Source organism: Lutra lutra, chromosome 12 (assembly GCF_902655055.1).
Source record: "Lutra lutra chromosome 12, mLutLut1.2, whole genome shotgun sequence".
NCBI classification, from domain to species: Eukaryota; Metazoa; Chordata; class Mammalia; order Carnivora; family Mustelidae; genus Lutra; species Lutra lutra.
The window spans coordinates 17,941,992-17,958,501 of NC_062289.1; the positions used below are offsets into that span (position 1 = coordinate 17,941,992).

General features: G+C 47.7%; 1 protein-coding gene across 2 annotated transcripts in view; it reads left to right on the top strand.

Annotated features, from left to right (window-relative positions):
- Positions 1-8,773: 8,773 nt before the first annotated feature.
- The window catches only part of ATP8B1 (ATPase phospholipid transporting 8B1), a 120,732-nt gene continuing 112,995 nt past the window's right edge, over positions 8,774-16,510 (top strand). The window contains exon 1 of one of the 2 annotated variants that reach the window (XM_047697287.1): positions 8,774-8,907. The gene's annotated coding sequence lies outside the window, so the exon portion shown is untranslated. The remainder of the gene's footprint in view (positions 8,908-16,510) is intronic. The other variant, XM_047697288.1, reaches the window with a different exon arrangement.

Consider the following 16,510-nt stretch of genomic DNA (forward strand, 5'->3'; position numbering starts at 1 on the left):
AAGTTCTTGATACCTCTCTGTGAATTAATTTATAAGGTTACAACTCTGGTTGTAAAAGCATCGGTTTTCGGTTAGTTTTGCACATGAACAAAAGGCAATGAGGATGGGTTGGGGCAAGGTAGTAGAGGGTGAGAGGCTGATTCTGGGGTTCCACACTAAGACACATTCCAGTAAAAATTTAGAACCAGAGAAAAACCTTCCTAAAAGTAGAAAGCTGATCACCTGTAAAGAACTGGGAATCAAAATAACATCAAACATCTGGACAGCAACACTGGAGTCTAGATGCTAAGGAATTCTAAAAAAAAAGTGTTTTCCAACCTCAAGTTCAATATGCAGTTAAACTATGAGAGTGGAATAAAGACATTTCCAGATGTAGAAAGGTATAGGTCCTGTGGGTTGCCTATCCAACAGCTACTCTTCTAAAACTCCATCCCTACTGACAAAGACCAGTTCCCACAATGGGTGCTGATAATGACATATACTCGTTTTTTTGGTCTTCTACCAAGCTAAGATTGGTCAGATGACCGGTTTCTGACAAATGAAATTAGCTAGCTGCTGCAGCCATCTGTGACCTGGAAGAGGGACATCGCCACCACTATGATGAAAACAGGGCAGAAGTATGAGAAGTATTTGGGCTCTGATGCAATCACTGAGCCATTAACCCAACTGGAACCCTCCAACTCCAGAGACTTACAGATTTGATGATGATGATGATGATGATGATGATGACGGTAGGACAACCTATTTGTATTCCGGAACACTAAAGGCATCCTAATGGACATAGTAAGCCTCAAAATATTCCTCTCTCATGTTTCCTTTTTCAGATGTGCTCCACCAGATTTAGCAAGTCCAACAAAAACGAAAATGTGAAGTAGCAAGAAGCCTCAGGAGGACGGTGAGGGGAAGTCCTGCAGGACAACAATAATATTCACACAGGAACAGGGACAGAAGGCTCCAGCAGAAGACACTGCAAGGAGGGAGAATGTAAACTGATAAGTTATGTGTTGTCTATCCTGAGAGGAGCTTTGTGGTTATGTGAGCAATTTAAGGCCTAAATTAATGGTAGGAAAAAGATGGGGGTTAGTAATTGGGGAAAAAGAAAGGCAGTAATTAACCCTGGTCAAAATAAAAAACTTTAGGAGAAAGGAAATATAATCATAGAATACCATGTAGCTTAGGTGCAAACAATATTCCCATAGTCATAATACTGGATCCACTGAACATGATTTAACTATAGATGGGAGAAATCTAATTATGATGGGAGAAAGGGTGAGTGAGTGTGTGGGCACATTGTTGTGCTGGGAATAGAATGCATGACAATTAACTCTTCCTCCCCCATAGCAAGAAGTCCATAGACGATGTCTAAGACAGAAAAACATCAGAAATAGCAATATAAACATGTTATTCGTATTGTGAAAGTAAATGCAAGAACCAATAAAAAGTTCTCTGGAGGGGCGCCTGGGTGGCTCAGTGGGTTAGGGCCTCTGCCTTCCGCTCAGGTCATGATCCCAGGGTCCTGGGATTGAGCCCCGGCATCGGGCTCTCTGCTCTGCAGGGAGCCTGCTTCTTCCTCTCTCTCTGCCTGCATCTCTGCCTAGTTGTGATTTCTCTCTGTCAAATATATAAAATATTTTAAAAAAATGTTCTCTGGAGAACATTTGAGCATGAGAAATGGTGGGGTAGCGGCATTATTGTCTTTTGTTAGAAACTTTGTAGTACTACTTGAGCTATTAATTTTAAATTAAAAATTAAAAACTATACGTATTTATTACTTTGACCAAACTAAGTGAAATTTAAAAATTATACGGGGACATAGTAAAAAAAGCATTTCAACTCTACAAAGACATTTGTGAAAACGTCTCCTCTATAGAGATGAGCACTGTGAATAATTTCTTGTGCATCCTTCCAGGTTATCTATCTATCTATCTTTCTATCACACAAATATATAACACACATGTATATTATTTATATGTTACACAAATGGAGACAACTTGTAAACATCACATAAATTTTATCTGTACACACATACTCTTCTGTACTTTGCATTTTCACATAAAGGTATATCTTGGAGATGTTCCAAACAGTGGCACAAGTAGGTCTCCTAATTTTTAACAAGGCTGATTATTATCCTGTTTTATGGATGTAACCTCTTTTAATGGGCATCGAGGCCACCTCTGGTCTTTCACAGTGAAGAAAGTGCTGCAATGAATATGTGTGTACATTTACCTTTGTGCAAATGCTTAAATATATCTCTAGGATAAATTCCTAGACACGGATTGTTGTGGCACAAGGCACACATGTTTTGGTATGTGCTTCTGTATTTCCTCCTAAAGGAGTCACACAATACACAGCCACTAACAGCCTAGGAATGCCCATTTCCTCATAAACACTGTCAAGGCAGTGCAATTCCAGATTTTTTTTTTTTTTTGTCTTTGCCTGTGTGATCAGTGTTTCTTATTGCTTTGTTCTTGCACTTAATTGGGAGGGATAATCATTCATGCTGGCTGGCAGTTTAGGAAAATTAAAAAGGCAGTATTTGTATACAGCCTAGGCTGCTATAACTTTATGGAAGAATTTAAATACCATTCTTTGTATTGCTCCAGTGATGGCAACAAAGGCTTAAAAATGTCCCAGTTCTAATAAAACACAAATTCTTCTTGTACCATGGGCCCACCATTTCTAGAAGCAAGTCGAGGAGGGCAAATCACAACCCACTAAATAATAAGAACTGGAGAAAAGTAAGAGGTTTAGAAGCCTTAGAACCCACTAGTGGTGGGTTGGGCGCCTAGGTGGCTCAATTGGTTAAGCCATTGCCTTTGGCTCAGGTCATGATCCCAGAGTCCTGGGATCAATCAAGTCCCACAACAGGCTATCAGCTACATGGGGAGTCTGCTTCTCCCTCTGACCTTCCCCCCTCTCATGCTCTCTCTCACTCTCTCTCTCTCAAATAAGTAAATAAAATCTTAAAAAAAAAAAAATGAAATAGTGGGGGTGTTGTAGTTGGTCAGATATTTCTGGAAGCCAATCTGGTAAATACAGAAATATTCAACAATAGCAATGATTAAATAAATCATCAGCAGGAGAAAATACAAATATTGAGAATGATGACTATGCAGACCCTGCCACGAGAATTACTAGGCACTTAGGTGACAGAGCAATGTTCGATGCCAAGAAAGACCAAGAAGAATACGACTCAGGGCTGCCTGGGTGTCTCGGTCATTCAGCTTCTGCCTTTGGCTAGGGTCCTGGGATTGAGCCCTGCATTGGACTCCCTGCTCGGCAGGAACCCTGCTTCTCCCTCTCCCACTCCCCTTGCTTGTGGTTCCTCTCTCTGTCAGATGAATAAAATCTTAAAACAAAAAAACCCAAAAAAACCACAACTCAGTCTTGGGTGTCAAAGGGCTCCCATGCAGTGGGAAATAAGCACAGGTTAACAGTTAAAATACAGTGGGATTAAGGCTTCCTTATGCTATGGGGACTATTGTCTGGGGGCATCTGGGGCAAGGCTTACCCAGAGGAAGTTACTTTGGCTGGAGACCAGGCAGATGAATCAGGAGGACATTTTTTTAAAGGTTTATTTATTTGAGACAGAGAAAGAGAGAAGGAGAGAGAGCGAGAGAGAGAGCGCACATGCATGAGTGGGGGTGGAGAGGAGCAGAGGCAGAGAGAGAAACAGACTCCCCACCGAAGCAGGAAACCTGATGTGGGGCTCGATCCCAGGCCTGTGAGATCATGACCCGAGCCAACGGCAGGCATGCATTTAACTGACTGAGCCACCCCGGTGCCCCCATCAAGTGCTATTTAGAATTCAATGAACTGGGGCGCCTGGGTAGCTCACTGCGTTGGGCCTCTGCCTTGGGCTTGGGTCATGATCTCAGGGTCCTGGGATCGAGCCCCGCATTGGGCCCTCTGTTCAGTGGGGAGCCTGCTTCCCCTCCCTTTGTGCCTGTCTCTCTGCCTCCTTGTAATTTCTCTGTCAAATAAATAAATAAAAAATCTTAAAAAAAAAAAGTTCAGTGAACTGCAAGCAGCTTGGAATAGTGGGAACTTAGTTTGTGAGGGATGAGGGAGGAAGTTGGAAAAGTGAACTGTTTTCGTGTAAAATATAAAAGGTAAATGATGAAAACTGTTCTCATGACACCGTGGTGAATGATGAAAATGGAATACATACAGACTTCTTACGATCACGTGAAAACATGGCTCTGTATGCTAAATGGTCACCAGATATTTTCAAAATTGTTGATTAATTATGAATTAAGTTTAACTGGGGTTATTAGTTCAATGTAATGTTCATGACATTTTCATATAGATAGTAGGTAATGAAAATCTCCTTGTAAAAAAAACTGTAGATGAGTTCTATATATTTACATATTCATGAATATGAAAGAAAGAGATGTGAACTTAATGTGCTGAGAAATATCACCTCCCCTGACATCTTTTGCATGTTAAGCGTGGGTACTAACAAAATAACGAAGACACACTTAGTTCCCTGATGTTTAAGGTTTCTTTTGCAGTCCAATTTTTTATTTAAAATGGTGGTCAGAAAAAAAGAAGTCAATAAGTAGTAAAGGAGGTATTGCCTCCTTTAAATCAGAAGAATTTGGAAAATCATTTTTTCAGAGACAACAGATGATATCACCTATATCTGTTGTTTTAAATGACATTTAAAAGAAAGTGAGGCAGACTATTTGAAGCTTCTAATTCCACTTATTGCAAAGACAGACTCACCTAAGAGGTATGTTCTTATCATGTTTAGAATTCTAGAAAACGGCTGGGAAAAAAATTGCCTTCCAACTGAGTTAATCTTGACCACCAGGCACCAGTTACGGTAGCACCTAGTGTGGCTTGAATACCTTTCTGTTGGCATTAAATGCTTTAGTTTATTTAAAGTGACCACTGAGCTTACTAAAGAGATGAATACAGTCAGTATACCTCCCTTTAAACATTCATTCTTTACCTCGTATCTTGTAGGAAAAAATTCTAGGAAATGAATTTTCAGTAAAATGAGCTTGTTCTCTTGGAACCTCCCCAGCCTTCCTACCCACATCATGGAAATGCACAGGAGTGTTGCCAAGAAAAGGAAAAAAAACAAAACAAAACAAAACAGAGAGAGAGAGAAGGGAAAAAAAATAACAAACAAAAAGAAACAGGAAATTGCAAACCGGCAAACCCTGAAAAACAGTTAGCCTTATTTAGAAATGGGCGTTTCTGTTAATTACTTTCCCCAACATGGAATTATTTTCCCCTTGCAAGGGAGAGCTGTTGGTTATGGAGTGGGAGTGGCTTCTCCATAAAACCAGAATACTTATTCCATCCCATCGGGGTACGCTGAGAAAGCAGCTCAGAGGCTGGTGGGATCAGGGCGGGATTCCAGGACAGAGTGACTCATGGAAGATTCATTTCAAAATCAATCTTTGTCACATTCATGAAACACTTTCAGGGATTGACCTGACTAGACACGCTGAAATTTGGCATGGTTCTCTCACAGAGGACAAAAGTTAGGACTTCGAGGTGAGCTACTTCCTTTCTCAGCAAGGGCAACTGTCGTGCTCTGAGAGCCGCCTTCTCAATGACCGGGAGGGCGCATGGGAGGGCAGCGCAGCAGGACAGGGTTTGAACATGCTTTGTCTGGTGGGTTCCAGGTGAGATGAGTTTTCAAGGAATTTCTCTCCCCTAGGGTGAAACCCCTTCACCTTCTTGCAAATCTTTTCCAAACCCAACTCTTCGTGAAGCCTACCTTGACTTCATTAATTTAAAATTGCAACTCATTCTCCCACTCCTAATCTCTTAACCCTACTCTATTTTTATTATGTATTTTTAATGTACAACTCTTAAGTGTACAGGACAGTAAACTCTTATATACGTGTACACTCATATAACCATCACCCAGGTCAAGATACAGAATTTTTATAGCACCCTAGAAGTCTGCCTCAGTGGCCCCTCCCAGCCAGTCCTGTTCTATTTTTTCAAAGCATTGTCTCTTTTTAAGATATAATTTGCCAGGTTGGTTCACTGATATATCCAAGCAACTAGAACAGTCAACGCGTACTAAGTGCTATTGTTAAATGAACGAATCTTTATTTTTTTTTAAAGATTATGTTTATTTATTTGAGAGAGAGAATGAGAGAGAAAGAGAACATGAGAGGAGAGAGGTCAGCGGGAGAAGCAGACTCCCTGCCGAGCAGGGATCCCGATGTGGGACTCCATCCTGTGACTCCAGGATCATGACCCGAGCCGAAGGCAGTTGCTCAACCAACTGAGCCACCCAGGCACCCCAATGAATGAATCTTTAAAACAATACCCATCATGTCCCTTTATCCCCACCTCTCCCCATCCTCCACTCCATGTGGTCTGTAAGAGAAACAAACTGGCTTGAAATCTTGGTGTCTACACAGGGGTGTTAAACACAGCCACAGCAGTGTTACTGACCCGATGTGAGTTTAGGCGTGGACCCGACGGATCTTAGTGTAGTCTGTCTTCTATGCAATGCTTTCTTGGACAGGTTGATCACTTGCTGGTAGATCTGGAAGAAAGAAGGGATCCTTCATTTAGTCTAGAATCTTCTCTTGACTCTTAGGTGTACTGGCCTTTCTCCTGATGGGACAGAGCCCTCCTCAGTGGCCTGTCTTCCTTCTGACTCTGCTGTTCCTACTAATGCCAGCACCTAGCTTGGGGAACTTGGCTCATCTTCATGCTTCTGTCTGCCAGTCAGTTGTAGATTCTGGCCACTCTGCGCCCTGCCATTACTCCTGATGCTGTCCCTGAAAGTTCCTCCTCCTTCCAGTGGCAAGTCCTTCAGGCCCACATTATGTTGCTGTACTAACTTCTTAAAGGGTACCCTCATCTTCAGTCTTCTCTTCTTTCAAACTAGTCTAGATACTTTCCCTAGAACACAACACGGATCATGCAACAGTTGTGATCATAAACTTTGAATGGTTTGCAAGTGCTGTCAAAAGGAAGCCCAAACTCCTTAACCTGCCCCTCCAGCCCTATGGACAGTCGTTGCACTGTCAGCCAACTGGTTTTCCCCATTGCTGTGCACTGGTCCCTGTGTTTTCCAGCTTCTGTATCTTTGCTCTGCTGTTGGGTTCAGAAAATGGAAGGAACCATTTGAGGTCATCCAATCCAGTCTCATTTTACAGGTGAGGAAACTGAGGCCCAGAGAAATTAAGTGACTGACCAGCCCACTTGCTCAAAAGTCAAGTGTGACAGGGTGCCTGGTTGGCTCAGTGGGTGGGGCATGTGACTCTTGATCTTGGGGTCGTAAGTTCAAATCTCAGGTTGGGCATAGAGATTCCTTAAAAAAAAAAAAAGTGTCTAATGAAAAAGAAACTCAGGGCAGTTTAGGGTTTAACGATACCAGTGGAATCTTTCACATACCGGGAGGAAAAATAGTGGGCTATTCTTTGAATATCCTCTCCACCCAACAATAATCCCTGAAAGGGTGGCTCTCCCAGTCCCAACTGAGGCATGGCCTCCTCAGAGAAGGCTTTCTTAAGCCCCCAGGTTGGTGTCTGAACTCTCAGGCCTGGGACCTGAAACTCTGATCTGCAGGTAACTAGATATTTATCTGAGAATTCTATCTTCCCTACTACACTTTAAGCACTTTTTTTTTTTTTTTTGAAGATTTTATTTATTTATTTGACAGAGAGAGACACAGCGAGAAAGGGTACACAATCAGGAGGAGTGGCAGAGGGAGAAGCAGGATTCCTGATCCGGGGCTTGATTCCAGGACTCTGGGGTCTTGACATGAACCCACCGCAGAGGCTTAACGACTGAGCCACCCAGGAGCCCCTAAGCAAATTCTTCCATTCTCTTTAGAGACTCTTCCATTGTGGGTGAGCAGTAAACTTCTGCTGAACGGAGTTTCCAGTGTGCAGTACACACTGTTGAGAAGGCAAGATTCACAAGCCCAGACACCAGCCCGGAGACCACGCACGCGAGTCCCAAATTTCCAGCTACGGCGTGCCATTTCACTCGCTGCACCTCGGCTGCTTAGACCCCAACCCCCTAAAGGTGAAGAAGGTCGGTCCCGGCAGAAGGCCTGCCTGCTGCCACCCCAGAATAAGTTTCTCCAGGTCTTTCGGCGTAGTCCCTTTCCCCACCCTCCGCGCGGTGAGCCGCGACGCGCGTCGGGTGACCGGTCCTGGAACGTGACTTGGCGTCGAGAGTGTACGGCTCCCCTTACCGAGGGAGGCCAGGTCCCAGGCAGGCCGCGGCCCGGCCAGCTTTCCGGGCTGGCGCGGTCACCGACCCCGGGTGGCGGCCAGGCTGGCGGAGGGCGGCGGGAAAATGACGCGAGGCTGGTGGGGCGGGGTGGCGAGCGCGGCCCCCAAGGAGGCGGGGGCGCCGGAGGAGCCGACGGCGACCGCAGCTGCCAGGTCGCTGGTCGGGCGAGGACGGGGACGCCCGGGGTACCCACCTGCCGCCAGCGCGCACGGAGGGCGCCAGGCAGGACCTGGGCCTGGTGTGCCCTCCCTGGGGCTCCCCGTCCAGCCCCTCTCCGCCCCCGGGAGGGACAAAGGGAGGGCTGACGGCCGGGCCCGCCCAGCCCCAGCCCCAGCCGCGGCTGCCGGAGAGAGACTGGAGGCACCACCCCGGAGCGGAGAAACCAGTTTGGCCGGTCCGGGGGTGCGGAGGGAAAAGGGCGGCCGCTGAGGACCGGCGCACGGACGCGGGGCGGGAGAAGGCGGGGGAGCCATTGGTGAGAGGCGAGAGCCAGAGGAGCCGCCGCCAACTGGACACGCTTCCCGGGCCCAGAGCCAGCCCCCGTGCGCCATGAAGCGCTAGCGCGGCCGCCGGGGCTGGGGCCAGGCGGTGGCGGTGGCGGCGGCGGCCAGGTGCGCAGCGAGCGCGCGGAGGGGCGCGCCCCCGGCGGATGTCCCAGCCCGGGCCAGAGAGCGCCAGGTAAGGAGGGGCGCGGCGCGGAGCCCCCAAAGTTCCCCACCCGGGGGATCCCACGGTGTCCCACAGGTCCTCTGGCCGCCCCGGAGCGGGCGGACTCCCGGGATCCGGGATGCGGTGGCCCCAGCTGTGCGCGCCCTCCGGCTCCGGAGCCCGCAGGGATGGGATTCAGGTGGGGGCTGTAGGAAACTTGGCGGCCTCGGGGATGGAGAGGCGCAGCTGGCCGGACGGGCAGCTCCCAGGAGACGTCCAGGAGGTTTCACCTGCCGGGAGGAGAGGGAACTCGCAGGTGGCGTTTGGGTTGTTTGGGTTTGCCACGCACATGTCTGGGGTTAAGCTTTAAGGGGCGAGCCAGGCAGGATTTGCAGGCCCTTGAGGGGAGAGCCACTGGTTTTCCTGCCGTGTCTGCCGCGCCTCTGGAAGTCTCCCGTGGCCAAGTTCTGTTGGGGCCCCCTTTGGGAGCCGATGCCAACGTGTCTGAAAAAGATCTTAGGACCTCATGTACCAGGCGCACCTGCGGGGAGGGATGGAGGGCGCCTGCTGCAGGACCAGGTAGGCTCCTGGCATCTTTCGTGAGCTTTAACGCAGGTCGGGAGGTGATGGAGAAGAGGGACACTTTTCCCGGTGATGGTAGGGTCGTCTCCGCCAACTCCGGTGGCACCGCCACAGGCCATCTCCTTCCCTCCCCAGTATGATGCCCGGCGCTGTCACTTCGCGGCTGTGCGTGCGGAGCTGCAGCTTGTCGCCGCGGAGGTTGCAGAGAATGGCGAGTGTTTTAACCCTCCGCTTCCGCACACACTCCCCAGGGAAAGAAGAGCCTTCAGTTGTCCGCCCAGCTTCTCCGAGGGGGTGTGCGCGTCGGGTCCCGGAACGCGGCTGGGGAGGCGGATTCGCCACAGCTGTAGGGGGAGGACGAGAGGGCGGAGGGGATGCGGAACGCGGGAGGGGAGTTGACACGCGCGGTCTGGGGCCCCTGGGCGGCATTTCCGCCCCGCGAGTGCCCCCAATCCCACCTAACTCCTCCCGCCTGCCCGCGGTGCCCCCGGCCGAGTCCAAGTCCTCGATCAGCGCCCGACGCCGCCGGACTCCCTTCCCGGAAACTGCCCGCCCGGTTGCGTGAGAAAAGATTCTCTCCCATCTTCCTGGTTGCGTTGCCTTCAGATTTCTGCCTCGACTCCTTGAGCATTGCAGGAGACAGCACCGGCGACGAGCCTGGGGATCGCCAGGCACGCAGTAGGCTACGGGCGAAGGTTGACTGCTTTTAGGAACAAAAACTGAAAATGTGTGATTAAATCTCCAGGGATGGTGAATATTAGAGTGTATAAAAAAGAGAAAGCACAAAATGTGAATTTTCACGGTCTCCAGAGCACTTTGGTGTTAGACCTAAAATGCCATTCGTTAATGTGGGGCCTATTGGGGAAGGCTTTCTGTGAACGTCCTATAAATACTTTCACCGTGCCAAAGATAATGAATGCTTATTAGCTGGTTCCTTTCTGGGGAGAAGTCTGCCTGCAATTACTCTCAGAATTTTCTTAATGACTTTCATTATGTGCTGGAGGCTTCCTTGTTGTAATTTTAGGTAAGAAACTTGAACCACTTCTTTGGCGGCTTGCTGGTGGCTGTGCTTTGGTGATTCTTGTCTGTTAGGAGGGCCAAATAAGGCTCTTGCGGCCTGATGCTGGTGAATGTACATGCCAGTGTGAGAGCAGCTCTGGCTGTTTTAAAGCTTTCCTTCTGGTTTTTAAGGAAAATGCATGCCAGGGTGCACTTGTTCTTGGTAGTGATGGACCTAGGAGATTTTTTTCTCTTTAATTTTGTTTTTAAGGGGCACCTGCGTGGCTTTGTAGGTTAAGCATCTGCCCTCTGCTCAGGTGGTGATCTCAGGGTCCTGGGATGGCGCCCTACATCAGGCTCTCTGCTCAGCCGGGAGCCTGCTTCCTTCTCTCTCTCTCTGCCTGCCTCTCTGCCTGCTTGTGATCTCTCTGTCAGATAAATAAAATCTTTTAAAAAATTTTTGTTTTTAAATTGAGACTTTATTTTTTTTAAAAGATTTTATTTATTTGACAGAGATCATAAGTAGGCAGAGAGGCAGGCAGAGGGAGAGAGAGGAGGAAGCAGGCTCCCTGCTGAGCAGAGAGCCTGACATGGGGCTTGATCCCAGGAACCTGGGATCATGACCCGAGCCGAAGGCAGAGGCTTTAACCCACTGAGCCACCCAGGCGCCCGAGACTTTATTTTATTTATTTATTTATTTATTTTTTTGGGGGAAGATTTTATTTGAGAACGATAGAGAGTACAAGCAGGGGGAGCAGCAGGCAGAGGGAGCGGGAGAAGCAGGCTCCCCACTGAGCAGGGAGCCCTGTGGGGCTCCATCCTAGGACCCTGAGATCACAACCTGAGCGAGGGCAGATGCTTAACCTACAAAGCCACGCAGGTGCCCCTAAATTGAGACTTAAAAATAATGCTCAGCATGGAGCCTACTTGTCACTCTCCTTCTGTTCCCCTTCCCCGCCGCTTGTGCTCTTTCTCTCAAATGAATAAATACAGTCTTTAAAAATGATTTGGTAAAGCAAATGGCTTAACAAAAAAGTCTGCAGACTTAAGGCTCCATGTTTGGCCTGGATTTCAGTCTTGGGGATCTTAGCATTCATGGACGGATCACCTCCTGCTGTGAGGTGTTTCCCTGTCTGCCTGCCTAACTTTCCTTCCTTCCTTCCTTCCTTCCTTCCTTCCTTCCTTCCTTCCTTCCTTCATCTTCCTAAAGCAAGGAGTAGTGGAAAACCTGTGGATTTAGATTCCCGCAGGATTTCATTCAGTTCTTTTACTTATTTTAAGTTGTATTTCTTATAATTTTTTTATTATATTTACTTTTTATTTTTGTTTATTTATTTTTACCGATTTTCTTTCTTTATGAGAGATGGAGAGAGACAGGGAGGCAGAGGGAGAAGGAGAGGAAGAAGCCGTCTCCCCACGGAGCAGGGAGCTTGACGTGGGACTCAATCCCAGGACCCTGGGATCGTGACCTGAGCTGAAAGCAGACACTCAACAGACTGAGCCACCCAGGCGCCCTGCATTTACTTTTTTAAATTGTCTAAACTTAGATAAATTCCTAAATTTTCTGAACCTCAATTTATCCCCCAAAAAGTTATTATCAACTTCCTTTGGTTGTTGTTGAGAGAATTGGTGAGAGAACAGGTGAATGTCCCTTAAACATAGCAGGTGTTCCTATGTTCTTTCTTCATTAAACTGCTATTTTAAAAATAGTATAATGCCCAGATGTTTGATGTATTTTTTAAAAAGATTTTATTTATCTATTTGACAGCACAAGCAGGTGGGAAAGGCAGAGGAAGAGACTCTGTAGGCTTCCACTAAGCAGGGAGCCCAATGCAGGGCTCGATGCCAGGACCCTGGGATCATGACCTGAGCCCAAGGCAGAGGCTTAACCAACTGAGCCACCCTGGTGCCTGTTTGCTGTATTTTTAGTATTTTATTGCCTTGCTGGTTTGAATTCCTTTTCATAAACAACATTCATGAAATCCAGGTGATCCTTAAAACTCTAGCGAGATTTGAATCTATTATTTATGTTTTCTCTTATGAATGCAGAGGTACTTGGTTTTTAGTTACTATAACAAGTTTTGTGGGGTCCATCCGTGTCACGTATATCTAAAGAAAGGGGTTTTTAAAGTCCCTTAAGTGCATAATTTTAGATTGCTTTTGTATTTGCTTCTAGATCCCTCTCGTGGGAAGTTTCTTTGGGGGGGGGGGGAGTGAGTTTTCAGGTGTTTGTTGGCATCTCTCAATTAGCTTAATTGTATTCATAACACCTGTAGATGTTTTGTTACTTAAAAATTAATTTGCTGCCAAGGAGTTTTAATAACACAAAAAGAAGATCGCTTATCCTTCATTTTATTAACGAGGTTATTCCTGAATGACCGTCCCTGTGCCCAACTGAAAAGATTGCCCAATCTAAGATCTTGTCAGATCTGGTGTTAACGGAAGACTAGCACAGTGGAGGAAGAATCTAGAAAGCGTGTATGTATAATACAGTCTTGTTTCTTGTTCTTATTTTTCGAAAACGGAGAAATTATCATCTGATCCTAAGAATACATGAGTATTCTCACTAATACTTCTGAATGCATTGTGCTTTTAAATACATTGTTTCCCAAACATGCACAACAGGAAGTATGTTCCATACTGGTCCCAGGGCCCCTGGAGCCCAGAGGCTGGTGATTTTCAGGCTTCGCAGTCCTTTGACCTAACTTGGAATCCGGATCTCACAGCTTGCTTAGCTGCATAACCTAGGCCAAGTTATTTAATCCGTCTGGCTTCAGTTTTTTTAATCTGTAACATGGAATAATAATAATAACAACAACAGCAGCAGTAGCACCTCACAAGGTTTGTGATGAGTTCCAAATAGCAGCATGAATGCAGCGAAATTTAGCTTGGCACAGAGCTTGGTAAGACGTAGTCATTAATATTGGTATTGGGTTGGGGCGCCTGGGTGGCACAGTCGGGTAAGCGTCCGACTCTTGGTTCTGGCTCAGGTCCTGATCTCAGGGTCCTAAGATCGAGCCCTCAGGAGGGCTCCACACTCAACATGGAGTCTGCTTAAGATTCCTTCCCTCTCCCTTCCCCACCCCCTACCCCACCACACCCACCTCCCCACCCTTGCATTCTCCCTCTCTCCTCTCTCTCTAAAAGTTGTTTTACTGTTACGTTGTCATTGGATTGCTCAGTAAATATTCATTGCTCACCCAGCAATTGCCTCTCTCCTAGACTATGTAGGAATCAGGAATCACTTTGCATGTTGGTATTTATTTAAAAAACATAGGTGACTGTTTGCACCAAGCCCTGGCAAGAAAGAGTCTCTTAGGGTAGGGGTGAGATTCTGAACCTTCACATCCAGGATTTGACTTCTGGAGCATAGACGTTTGGGGACAGCATGAAATTCAACTGGCCTTGGTGGCCTATGGACATGCCCACTCAGTCACAAACATGAGGTTCTGGGTTGTGGAGTCGCTTGGGACATATGGAGCACTTCTGGGTCTCCTTTACCCCCCACCTGTTATCTTTTTCCCTCGGCCTCTGTACTTTCATTAAAAAGAAAAAAAAAAATTACTCTTCCGTGTTCAGAACCCAGGAGTTTCTGGAACTTGAGTCTTCCCAAAAGGATCCGCGCCCTTTGTGTCATTTGTGGTGCCTAGTAAGCAGTGCTAATCAGAGACCCTTGGGACAGTCCCAATTCATTCATTCATTTAAAAAAATGCCTTGAGGATCTCTTCTCTAGGCTCACTGCCCTAGGGATTACCTCCCTGCTTTGCTGAAGCCTGTGAGCATAACAGAGAGTCTGAGTTATGGGTTTGTTTGTTTTTCCTTTTTTGGCAGGAAAAGAGCCTGGGTGTTCTCTTTCCCTCTGGTCTCTGGATGTTGTCCCTCTTAGCAAGGGGAGATGGTGAGCCCAGCCCAATTCTGGCTCAGAGGCTCTGTGGTCCTTATCCATCTCCAGGCTAGTGAATTTGCACTGAAGAAGGGAGAGAGCTGGGCCAGGAAGCTGGCTCTCAGTCTGGGGAAAGGCATGGACTCCTGATGGGGGTGGGTGGTGGGTACTGAGGTCACCCTTGTCCTGGGGCAGCCTTTCAGTGTCAGTGGCCACCTCCCCTTCTTGGAACTGAGAATCCTGTCGTTCGGCATTGAGTACATGTGTATCCTGACCTTTGGCTGGTGGCTTTGCTCATTGACAGGGCTGTCCTTTATGGTTTTTTCTCTCTGCCGAGTAGCTTTTGTTCACCCGAGTTGAGGCTTGTTTGGCTTAGAGCACACGGTGTTTGAAATCTGTTTTCTAACCTTTCCTTAGGTTGGGGGGGAATATGCTCCTTGGAACTGGTCAGGCACCCAGTATGGTCCAAAGAAGGACACTCTCGGTTTCTCCTAAGGAACTTTCTGTCTCCTCCGCCGTTCCGCCTAGTGGACCCTCTTTCTTAGCCTACTGTTCTGAAACAGAGGCCTCATTTATCCATCCTGCCGGCTGCCCAGGAGATGTTAAAAGGACATGCTGTGTGCCAGGCACTTGTCATCTGTTGGTGAATCCCGTCGATGAAGAGACACTCTTTGTGGGCCCACCCTCTAGAGAGCGGAGAGAAACAGTCGTTACTAAAGGTGGTAAACGGGTATGATGTGGCCTGTCTGACGATAAGTACTGGGGAGGGGGAGGATGAACAGCAAGCTGGACAGGGTAGAGGGGCCTGGAGGAGGGGATCGAGAGAACAGGATGCCGTTGTCACGTGGAGAAGGTGACATTTGAGCAAAGACTCAGCAGGGACGGGGGAACCTTGAAGATATGGGAACAGAGTGTCCCTAAAGGCATTGGGGACCAATTTCTCTGGGCAGAGGCCCTAATGTGCAGGTGCTTGGTTCCTGATTGGTCTGATGAAGCTCATGAACAGGTGGTTGGCTGTTCCTCAAGCCAGTGAGTGAGGAGGGGAGTTGGAGGAGAAGCTGGGAGCAGCAGGAGGGGGAACCCCACCATGCAGGTCTTCCTAGGCCTATAAGGACTTGGCTTGGATGTTTTGACGTTGTGCCGGACTTGGGGGGTGGTTGGTGCGGAATGTTTCCCAGTGGAGTAGCGTGATCTCTGGTCTGGTTGCGTTGTAAAAGGGTCATTCTGTTTGCTGTGCTGGGATTGGGGTGGGGGGTGGTCCTAGGCAGGGAGACCAGGCCGGAAGCTGACCCAGGTGAGCTGTGGTGGAGACTGGGACCTGGGTGAGTCTCTGTGCAGGAGAGAGTTGTGGATATATGAAAAGGCAGAGCCAACAGGATTTCCGGATGGATCGGCCGTGGGGCGTTAGAGAGGAGCCAAAGATAGCTTTCTTGGCAGAACCTGGGTTGCAGACGGAAATCTGAGTTTCAGAATGCTGTAAACTCAATGGGCTGTGGTATAAAGAGGCTCTTCAGAAATATGCATATTTATGTAAAATCTTGGTCCAGAGGGCTTTACCTTTGTTTATCTTCAGAGCCTGTCTTCCTGCTTTGGTGGGGGTGGGGAGGGAAGACTGGTGTTAGAAAAAGGCAATGGTTTGCACAAAGCAGAGGCCTTTCCTGGAAGGCAGATGGTCTGTAATCCACAGGGTTTGCGGGGCAGGGGCCCCTGGGCTGCCGCTGATGGTGCTGGCCCCTAGCTGTGCGTCTCCTCCTCGGGAAGACAAGCTCTTCCCACCTTTCAGATGCAGGCCTCCTCCCTCTCCATCCACATGTTGTCTTTTTTTTTTTTTTTTTTTTTTTTTTTGAGAGTAAGAGCAAGCAGGGCTGGAGCCGGGGTGGACAGAGAAACTCTTGAGCAGACTCCCTGCTCAGTGTGGAGCCCGAGGTGGGGCTCGATCTCCCCACCCCCAGGTCATGACTTGAGCAGAAACCCAGTCAGAGGCTTAACCAACTGAACCACCCAGCACCCGCCCCCCACCCCCAACACATACACGTGGTCTTTTTCTTAAGCAGCTTTGTGGAGATAAAATTCAAGTACCTATAATGCATCCTTTTAATGTGTTCAGTCTAGTGGTTTTTAGGATATTCACTGAGTTGTGCAGCCATCACCACAGTCTGTTCTGGAACC